This window comes from Dama dama, chromosome 4 (assembly GCF_033118175.1).
Source record: "Dama dama isolate Ldn47 chromosome 4, ASM3311817v1, whole genome shotgun sequence".
In the NCBI taxonomy this organism is placed as follows: Eukaryota; Metazoa; Chordata; class Mammalia; order Artiodactyla; family Cervidae; genus Dama; species Dama dama.
In genome coordinates, this window is record NC_083684.1 from 44,225,657 (window position 1) to 44,237,069 (window position 11,413).

At 41.0% G+C, this 11,413-nt stretch overlaps 1 protein-coding gene and 1 non-coding gene across 3 annotated transcripts in view; both read right to left on the minus strand.

The window, feature by feature from the left end:
- IST1 (IST1 factor associated with ESCRT-III) overlaps positions 1-1,328 on the minus strand; it is a 39,693-nt gene extending 38,365 nt beyond the window's left edge. Inside the window, exon 1 of one of the 2 annotated variants that reach the window (XM_061138866.1) lies at positions 1,174-1,328. The gene's annotated coding sequence lies outside the window, so the exon portion shown is untranslated. The remainder of the gene's footprint in view (positions 1-1,173) is intronic. The other variant, XM_061138868.1, reaches the window with a different exon arrangement.
- Positions 1,329-4,598: 3,270 nt separating this feature from the next.
- On the minus strand, positions 4,599-4,705 carry LOC133055402 (U6 spliceosomal RNA). The gene has a single exon (XR_009692677.1). It is a non-coding gene; the product is annotated as a U6 spliceosomal RNA (small nuclear RNA).
- Between the last annotated feature and the right edge of the window lie 6,708 nt (positions 4,706-11,413).

An 11,413-nucleotide genomic window follows, 5' to 3' on the forward strand; every position in this document is an offset into this window, starting at 1 on the left:
TTTAAAATGTAATACTAACATCAAGGTTTCAAAATAATCTTTTATCCTCTAATAAAAGGATATTACTAAGTCCTCCTATCCCAGAAGATGGGGTTCCGAGAAAGCTGTAAAAACAAAATTTCCGGTGGAAATTTCTCCTAAGTATAGGAATCAAAAAGGCTACAATTTGCGCGGGGCGGGGGTTGGGGGGGGGGCGAGAACGACACATATATTAACTATTACTTTACTAAACGAATACATAATGGGGAATAAACGAAGCAAGATTGGCCAGAAAATAATCGTTGAAGAAGCTGGGTGGAATTCATTAGTCTTTACCTTTGCTTTAAATTTTCATAATAAAAAGTTTTAAAAACTAATGAATACTCTAGCATAATAGAAAAACTATGACCAGCTCTTAATTCCAACTTTACTGCTACAAAGAGTGAAAGTGACTCTCTTTCCTATTACCTAATTATTAAACGGGCGCTCTTGGGTCCCGATCCTTGTAAAACCTTATGCAGGTCGAGTTTCCAGTCCTCTCACCTGCAGCCACCGCTGAAGGGGAGCAATGAGAACTGAAAGAGGAGGGGCGCAAGAACAGGACCACAGGCTCCTCAAAAGACCGCTCATCAGACAAGAAGGGGTCGGCGAAAGGCGTCAAAGGTCGCGTTTTGCTTCCGCTAAAGAAAAAGGCAATTTCGCCCAGGGGCCCCAGGTACGCTCCCTGGAGGCCGCGCCGCCCAGGAGAGGCTGCCCGGCTCGGACGCGGACTCCCCCGGGCATCAGGGACACAACCAAACCGAAGTCTTTCTGGGCCAGAAGAGATGGGGTGAGGGGAGTGGCCGAGAGCGCCGACCCGGCCTGTCCGCGTCGGGTGCCAAAGCCCAGGCCGCGGCAGTTCCACCCCGGGGTAGAGACGGCTAGAAGCAGGGACAAGAAAGTTTGGTGGTGTCATGCATCCACGACTAGCGGTCTCCAAGCTGCTCGCGGCCCTGCCACGCCCCCGAGCCTGGCCTTCGGCGGCCTTCCGCGCCGCAGCCCCTCCGGCCCGACCTCCGGCCTGACCCAGGATCATTCCGTTTCTCCTCACCTGCCACCTCAGAGTCGTCCAAATCCCGGGCTAGGGACTTCTAAACCCGAAACGCAGTGTGGGGAAGAAAACAAAGACGTACGACCCTGAAAAAGCCCACTCACCTGGCCAAATCCGGACGTGAAAACGGCTGAGACGCACTTGGAAACCAAGACTCAGCATCCAAAATGGCGGCTCTCTCTGCCTCAGCACATCGAGCACAGGCGGAGGGATCCGCGGACCGAGTTAGCCACGCCCTCTTTCCAGGGATTGGCTGCGCGTCCGCCGCTCCTGGGACTCATGCCCTGAGGGCCTCAGGGCTCCTCCTGCCCAGAATCCTACGGAGCCGGCGCAGCCGGGGACTACTTCCCGCGGCGGAGGCATGGGAGGAGCGCAGACTCGTCACGCCTCAGAATCACCTGCTGGGGCGCGCCCTGGGTCTTGCAGGTCACTCCCTGGGCGTGGGGAGGCTAGCAGCTGAGGCTTGTTTCCGAGTCCGCGCCCAGTACCTTGTTCGGGATTGTTCCAGTCCGTGGAAAAACCGGCTTCAGCACGGCCTTCCAAACTCCGGAGTTAAGTCTCCTGCTGTCGTCCCTCGTTTGACTTCACTCGCCACGGGGACATTCCTCCTGCGTCTTGGTTCATTTCGTCAAATGACCTGCTAAGCAGGTTTCCACTCTTCTCTGGCAGCTGACGACTCTTTTTCCGGCTCTTCGCCCTCCTTCCTTAGTCGTCCACCCTCTCTCCTACCCACTTTGATACTCCTGCCCCGCTTTTAAACCCAGTCTGATTGCTCTTTCAAACAGAATACCGACAGTCTTTTATTTAAATGTTTCCTCAGCAGCACATTCTCTGGGAATTTACCTTATCTCCTATTCAGAGAAAACTTTTTCTTTTAGTTATCTTTGTGCTTAACTTGAAAATCATTCTCTCTGATTAACGTTAGAAGGGGTTTCCTAAGCACTTGGCTTCTAGAAGGATGTAATCCTGCCCCCTGCTGTACTGGGTGCATCTACCTAGACCAAAATTGTGGTTTGCTAAATTGTGATGAGGTAATCTGACAAAGCTGGAACTTAGAGTAACCATATGTGGTTCATATGAATTTATAAGTAATGTGTCTCTATAACTACTTCCAGTATTTCTAAATTAGAAGCAGCTTTCAGAACCTCAGTATACAGTGCGTGGTTCTTTTAAAATGTATGGATTTTTGTTGTTGATAAATGCATGCATATATGAATTGAGTCCATTCTGCAATAAAGCAATAGCATCTAAAAAAAGGGGGGGGGGGAGCAAATTGCTCGGATCTAAAAAGGCTTAGATACACAGCAACCACATGTTACATGGACCTTGTTTAGATAGCTTGAAACCAATTTATAGTCTTTTATGGGCTTCCCTGGTGACTCGACGGTAAAGAATCTGCCTGCAATGCAGGAGACATGAGTTAGATCCCTGAGTTGGGAAATTCCCCTGGAGAAAGGAATGGCAACCCACTCCAGAAGAGCCTGGCAGGCTACAGTCCGTGGACTCACGAAGAGTCAAGACTGCAGGATTCCAGTTATTTGAGGAATTTAAAGAGGTCGGCTCAAGACGAAGGTAGAATGGTGTGGGAAGGGAGAGTGGCGAGTTACTGTTTAATGAGTACAGAATTTCAGTTTGGGACGATGAAACCGTTCTGGTGATGGATGGTGGTGATGGCTACACAACCGTGAATGTACTTAATGCCACTGAACTGTACAACTAAAAATTGTTAAAATGGTAGCTTTTATGTGTATTTTACCACAGTAAAAAATGTTCATTGTAAAAATTTTCAAATGACATCTGTGTCATGGGAGAGAATTAAATAATATACTAGTGAATTAAATGGAAAATGTGGCATCTACCAGAAGACTGACTTTACAGAAAGAGGGCTAAGAGAGACAATAACCAAATGAAATGCATAAAGTTCAGTTGGATCCAGATTAGAAAAAAAGAATACATATTTGGGGAAACAACTTGGGAAATTTGAATATGTACCAGATATTAGATATTATGGAATTATTGTTAATTTTCCTTGGTATAATCACGTCACTGAGTGGAGAATGCCCTTATTCTTAGAAGATATGTGCTGAACTGTGTAGAACTGAAGGATCATGGTATCTACAACTTAACTTCCATGTAGTTCAGAAAACAGAAAGTGTGTGTGCACAACTAGGCTAATATATGTCTTAATGGGAATTATTAGGTTTTCCCCCAGAAACTACCAGACTAAGCTCTCAGCAATAAGTATATATAAAAATATACGTACATGTATGTAACACACACACATATATATTTGGATGTGCCACATGGTATGTGGGGAACTTAGTTCCCCAACCAGGGATTGAAACTGCACCCACAGTCTTAACCATTGGACCACCAGGGAAGCCCAAGTATATTCTGATTCTGTTCTGCATTTAGTTTAAAAACAGAATAAAATGGACTGTTTTCAATACTCCGTTTTTTAAGGACAGAAATATGTTTATTGTTTTACTAGTTTGAGAATATATATGTAAAGTAAACTGAAAGGCCTATGCACACTCTCCATGCCATTGTTAGTTTTTGGACTATATTATTCCAAAATTTTATTTATTTAAAATTTAACACAAATAGGATAACAATATACACTCCATATTCAGTACACTTGGGCTTCCCTTGTGGCTCAGCTGATAAAGAATCAGCCTGCATTGTGGGAAACCTAGGTTTGATCCCTGGGTTGGGAAGATCTCCTGGAGAAAAGAAAGGCTACCACTCCCATATTCTGGCCTGGAGAATTCCATGGACTGTATACAGTCCATGGGGTTGCAGAGTCGGACACCACTGAGCAACTTTCACTTCACTTCTTCAGTAAACTTGCTTTTATCTTTAAGATGGAAAGATCTTTATTCCTTACTGGATTGATATGCAAGGTTGTAAAGTACTTGAAATCACTTTTTTTTAACTTATTTTATATTGGAGTATAGTTGATTAGAGGGCTTCTTAGGTGCCGCAGTGGTCAAAGATGCCTGCCAGTGCAGGAGACCTGGGTTCAAATCCTGGGTCAGGAAGATCCCCTGGAGTAGGAAATGGCAACCTGCCCCGGGATTCTTGTCTGGAAAATCCTATAGACAGAGGAGCCTGGCGGGCTACAGTCCATGGGGTCGCAAAGAGTTGGACATGACTGAGCGACTAAGCACACACATAGTTGATTTACCATGTTGTATTAGCTTCAAGTGTATAGCAAAGTGATTGAGCCATACATACACATGTATCTATTCTTTTTCAAATTCTTTCCCATTTAACTTATGACACAATATTAAGTAAACCTGCTTTTTATACTTAATATATTCTGCATATCTTTTTATATCAATGCATATCAATCCATATTATCTTTAATAACAGAAGCAGGTGTATCATTATTTAGCCAATCTTTTACTGCTATTTTGGTAGGTTCCAACATTCCAATAGATGCCATTATGGATATCCTTCTAAAAATATCTATGCATACTTTCAGGTTATTTCTTTTTTTTTTTTAAACAAGCTCTGGCCAGTTTTAAAAAATATGGAACGCTTCACGAATTTGCGTGTCATCCTTGCAAAGGGGCCATGCTAATCTTCTCTGTATCGTTCCAATTTTAGTATATGTGCTGCCGAAGCGAGCACCAGATTATTTCTTAAGGACGCAGTCCCTTAAGTGGCATTGCAAGGTTAGAGAGTATGCATGTTTGAAATTTGGATACCCATGTTATTTATGGGTTGAATTATGTCTCCCCACCAATACATGTGTTGAAGTTCTAACCCCCAGTATCTCAAAATGTGACTTTACGTGGAGATAGGGTCTTCACAGAGGTGGTCAAGTTAAAATGAGTTCATTAGGGTGGGCCCTAATCCAGTATGACTTGTGATCTCTAAAGAAGGGTAAAATGTGGAGACAGACACATGTATGGGAAGAAAACCACGTGAAGATGAAGGCAGAGACTGGCAGAAGAATCTATGCATGGAGCAACACCCACGACGGCCAGCAAACCACCAGAAGCTAGGAGAGAGGCCTGGAACAGTTTCTTCCTCACAGCCCTCAAAAGGATCTAATCCTACTAACAGTCTGATCTAAATCGTCCAGCCTCCAGAACTATGAAACAATAAATGGCTGTTGTTTAAAGCACCCAGTTTGTGGTACTTTGTTATGGCAGCACATGCAATCTAGCATAACCCAGTGTCAGACTGCACTCCAGAAAGGTTCCATGACTGGACCTAGGGTCCAGCTTCTCCTCCTCTCCAACTGCAGGCATTAACCCTTCTCATCCTTTGGAAGCCAAGAAGTTATGTTAATTGGCACATCTTTGAAAATGAGTAAGACTGACTGTCTTGTAAACAGCACTCATGAGAGTCTTTTTACCATTTTCCTAAATTAATTTTAAAATAATTTTTTAAATAATGCATAAACATGGCAGACCACACACACACACACACAGCTGAAAAAGATGGACAGCAAAAATTAAGTCTCTCTGACCCTTAGTCCTTCAGTCTCCTGACTCTAAAAGTAACCATTGTTACCAGATTCTTGTGCCTTTGAGCATGTTGCTTAATCTCTCTATGCTTCAGGTTCTTCATATTGAAAATGGGAATAATATCACCTACATTAATAAAGTTGTTATGAGAATTAAATGTGTCAATTATAAACAGCTCTTAGAATAGTGTCTGACAATGTTAATGCTATTGAAGTCCTTCCAGTGATACTATCTGTAAGGCCATATACATAAATATGACTTTTGTTTTTAAACATGTAATAGCATACCATACATTCTATAGTTGTCCCTCGGTATCAGTGGATTGGTTCCAGGAATCTCAAGGACACCAAAATCTCAAGTCCCTTGCATAAAGTGCTGTAGTATTAATATTTTCACATACCACCTATGATCCTCCATGCACGCATGCTCAGTCACATCTGACTCTTTGCAAGTCCACAGACTGTAGCCTGCCAGGCTCTTCTGTCCATGGGATTCTTGAGATAGGAATACCTGAGCGGGTTGCCACTTCCTGCTCCAGGGGATCTTCTCAACCCGGGGATCAAACCCGTATCTCCCTCACACTGCAGGTGGGTTCTTTACCACTGAGTCACCAGGGAAGCCTCACACAGCCCTCCTATCTACTCCAAATCATCTCTAGATTTACTTGTAATACCCAATACAATGTAAATTCTATGTAAGTAGTTGCCAGTGAGCTGAAAACTCAATTTTTGCTTTTTGATACTTTATGCAATTTTTCTTCACAGTTGTTTCAAGCCAAGGTTGATTGGCACCATGGATGAAGAACTCTTAGGTATGGAGAGCTGACCTCATAGTGTAACTTGTTTAGTACTATAGCTTGCTTTAAGATACATATCTCAGAGTTTGCACCATAGCAGCAGTTAGCAATAACTCTGATTCTTTTAAAGAGCTGCATAATATTCCATTGTATGTGAAGCATATATTTTAAGCACTGCTCTATTGATGGGTGTTTACATTATTTCTAATATTTTGCCTGTATAAACAAGGCTGCAGTGCCTAAATATTTGCTTGTGTGGATTGTACAAATTGGGTAAATTCCCATAAGCAGAAGAACTGGGTCAAAGTGTAGATATATTTTTAATGCTGATAGATATTGCCAAATCACCCTACAAAGAGGAAGTGTCGATTTACACCATCACCACCAATGTGTTGAGAGTTTCTATTTCCCCATGCCATCAGTAATAATGTGTTTACATAACTTTTGGAATCCTTGACATTATTGCACCCTTGAACAAACCATAACAGTAAAGATGAGTGAAAAGTGTCATCAAGTCACTGTCTTGCTAAAAAATGATATGCTTCACTTAGAAAAATTGCTTCTAACTCAGCACTTTCTTGGATTCAGCAATTATCACCTGTGTCCTGTCCTGTCTAATTATTTAGGTCCTATAATATATCAATGTGAATTGTACCACACCTGCCAATTATTCAAAACAGTATCTCTATCCCTGGCGGACTAGACCAGTTTTGATCAAAGCTAAACATAATCCAAAAAAACAAAATGACTCACACTGTTTCACTTGAAAATCCTGCTTTGCTGTTAGGATAAAAATTAACACATAACATTTCTTTTTGGTTAACTAACCAGTAATTCTATTTTATGTATATATTATAACTAGTGGCTGTAACTAAAACTTGATATAGTTGATATAGTACTTGAAGAGTCTTACAAGCTTGTAAGACAAAATATCAGGCCTGTTTTTGTACACCCCTTCCAGCTAAGAATGGTTTTTACAGTGTTAAGAGACTGTGGGGAAAAAAAACAAAAAAAACAGGACTTCCCTCTCTGTCCAGTGGTTGAGAATTTGCCTGCTAGTGCAGGGGACATGGGTTCAATACTTGATCCAGAAAGATGCCACATGCAGCTAGGCAACTAAACTCATGCTCCACAACTATTGCAGCGAAGGCAATGGCACCCCACTCCAGTACTCTTGCCTGAAAAATCCCATGGACGGAGGAGCCTGGTGGGCTGTAGTCCATGGGGTCGCTAAGAGTTGGACACAACTGAGCGACTTCACTTTCACTTTTCACTTTCATGCACTGGAGAAGGAAATGGCAACCCACTCCACTGTTCTTGTCTGGAGGATCCCAGGGACGGGGGAGCCTGGTGGGCTGCCGTCTATGGGGTTGCACAGAGTCGGACACGACTGAAGCGACTTAGCAGCAGCAGGAGCAGCCACAACTATTGAACCTGTCTTCTAGAGCCTAGGAGCTACAACTACTGAAGCCTGCACCCTAGAGCCCGTGCTCTGCAATAAGAGAAGCCACAAGGAGAAGCCTGTGCACTGAATGAAGAGCAGTCCCCGCTCCCTGCAACTGGAGAAAGCCTGCACAAAGCAACAGAGTCCAAGCACAGCCATAAATAAATAAATAAATAAATCTTAAAAAGGCGGGGGGGGGGGGGCGGAATAATATGTGACAGAACCCTTATATTGCCCACAAAGCCTATTTGTAAACTTTACAGAATAATTTTGCTGAGTGCTGGGGCTTCCCTGGTAACTCAGCTGGTAAAGAATCCACCTGTAATGCAGGAGACCTGGGTTTGATCCCTGGGTTGGGAAGATCCCCTGGAGAAGGGAACGGATACCTACTCCAGTATTCTGGCCTGGAGAATTCCATGGACTGTACAGTCTGTGGGGTTGCGAAGAGTCGGACATGACTGAGCGACTTTCACACACAACAGAAGAAGGGCTTCCCAGGGACACTAGTGGTAAAGACCCTGACACAAGAGACCTGAGTTCCATCCCTGGGTCAGGAAGATCCCCTGGAGGAGGGCAGAGCAACCCACTCCAGTATTCTTGCCTGGAGAATCCCATGGACAGAGGAGCCTGGTGGGCTACAGTCCACAGGGTCACAAAGAGTTGGGCATGACTGAAGCAACATAGTAATTTGCTTTTTTTTTTTTTTTTTAAGGACTAACATTTACAAAGGCGCAAGTCTCAGGAAGTTTTTAGGCTAAAAATTGTAAAGTGAAATAGAAACCACTCTGGATATCTTCCTAATAAGGTCTAGAGCATGTTTTAGAGCACTTAGGAAATGACACCTCAGAGAACTTATGAACATCAATAATTTGGGCTATATATAGATATTAAATATCTCTATGGCATTTTGCAGTTTACAGGGTACTTACAAGCATATTAACTCAGTCTGAGGCTCACAACATTCCTGTGAAGGAACTGTAGGTCAGAAATGTCTATTAATTTTTATAAGAGGAAAGTGAAGCTTAGACCTGTAAAGTGACCAATCCAAGATAAACAGCAGCAAGTGCCAGGATCAGATCTTGATCCCAGATCCTGAGCCTTGACATGATATAATTTTCATAGGTCCACATTTCCATAATAATTTGCATCTTCCTTTTACTTTCAATTTGTGTATAATGAGTTTATCAAAAAAGAAAAATGCATTAAATCACAATTATAAACTCTCATTTGAGTTCACATATCAGATCAAAAAGGAATTCTCAAATCAGATTCTTTTCATGACATTTATCCTGATTGCAATCATCCTATAAAACTTAATTTTCCTTAAATGAATTCAAAGACATGAAAACTTATAATTCTATATTCTAAATATAAACTCCATCTCCTTAAAATATGAGGTTCTTATCAAGATTGTATGAATCTGCATAAGGATAGACATATAGGACAATAAAATAGAACTGAAAATCTAGAAATAAATCAATATATTTATGGTCACTTGATTCTGAACAGGGATAACAAGAGAGTTCAATGGGGAAAGAACAGACATTGCAGCAAACAGTGCTGAGAAAACTAGATATATGCATAGAAAAGAATAAAGTTGAACATTCCTGCCTAATACCTATACAAAAATTAACTCAGAATTAATCAAGGAGTAAAATATAAGAGCTGAAACTATAAAATTCTTAGAACAAAATATACATGGAAATCTTCATGATTAAGGACTAGGAGATGGTTTCTTAGATGTGACACCTAAGTCAAAGGCAAACAAAAGGAAAAATAGAAGAACTTTGGTGCTTCAAAGGACATTATCAAGAAACTGAAAAGACAACCTACAGAATAGAAAAAGTTTTTTGCAAATCACATATGCTATAATAGTCTAGTATCCAGAATATTTTTTAAAAAACACCTATAAAATAACAATAAAAAGGCAAATAACTGGACTCAAAAATGCACAATGCATTTGTGAAGACATTCTCCAAATTGTTAATAATAAGCCCAAGAAGATGTTCAACATTCTTAGTCATCAGGAAAATGCAAATCAAAACCACAGTGAGATATCACTTCACTGTATTACAATGTCTATAATGAACAAGACAAACATTAACAAGTATAGCAAAGGACATGAAGAAATTGGAACTCTCCTTCATCACTGGTAGGAATGTAAAATGATACAGGCTCTTTGGGCAAAAGTTTGACAGTTCCTCAAAATGTTAAACACAGAGTTACCATATGAACCAACAATTTCACTCCTAGGTGTACACTTGAGAAAACTGAAAACATATGATCACATAAAAATTGTACACAAGTGTTCACAGCAACATTATTCAGAAGAGCCAAAAAGTGGAAACAACACAAATATCTATCAACTGATGAATGGAAGTAAATGTGGTATACCCATACATTGGAATATTATTTGGCCATAAAAGGGAATGAAGTACTGACGCACACATAGCAACATGGGTGAACCTTGAAAACTTCATGCTAAGTGAGAGGAGCCAGCCACAAAGGCCCATTGTTGTATATTCCATTTATGTGAAATGTTCAGAATAGGTAAATCCATAGAGACCCAAAGATTAGTGATTGAAGGAGGCTCGAAGGAGGAAAAAGAGGGATTGACAACTGTCTGGGGTTTCTGTTCAAGGTGATTAAATGTTTTGGAATTAAATACTTGTGATATTTCACAACCTTGTGAACATACTAAAATCCACTGAGCTTTACTTTAAAAGGGTGAATTTCATGGTATATGAGTTATAAATTATAAATCATAATAAACTTTTTAATGAAATTCTTTAAGTTATCCTACCAATATTATTGTAATGTAAAGCCCTAACAAGGTTTTTGCAGGAGCCAATAAATATAAACCAGAGGATATTTCAAGGGAAGTTAATATAGTTAAAGTGGCAAAATAATAGCATTAGTTCATAAGTAGACTGGGAAAGTTAAAGTAAAAAATGAAGCTGAAATAAAACCCAAGATTAATGGAAAAGTCTTCTAAATCCAGAACATGTTTAGGTGAGAGCAGAGAAAAAATAAACTAATTTCTTATTTAATAATTTTTCCCTTATTTGACTATGACCCTGAATCATAACACCTCAGAGGCATTTCTAGGCTGTATGTGTGTATGTGTGTATGTGTGTCTGTGTGTGTGTGTATTAGTTGCTCAGTTGTGTCCGACTCTTTGTGATCCCATGGAACTATAGCCCACCAGGCTTCTCTGTCCATGGGATTCCGAGGCAAGAATACTGGAGTGGGTTGCCATTTTCTTCTCCAGGCGATCTTCCCAAGCTAGGGATTGAATCCATGTCTCCTGCAATGCAGGCGGATTCTTTACTGTCTGAGCCACCAGGTAAGCCCATTTCTAGGGTACATGAAGGTTTTAAAAATAGCATTATTATGACTCTATTTTACTTGCAGTTCAAGTAGATGAAACCAACCACCCAGTATTACACATTATTATATGATGAACCCAAGAAATTTCCCTGGAGGCTCTTTCCTAATGCTCTACCTGCTAGCTATTTTCATGTTGAAAATGTCAACTATGTCAATTTTAAAGTGACATATACAGTCATATTTGTATCCCTCAGACTAAACTCATCAAGAATTACTGTTAAGTACAAAAGCCA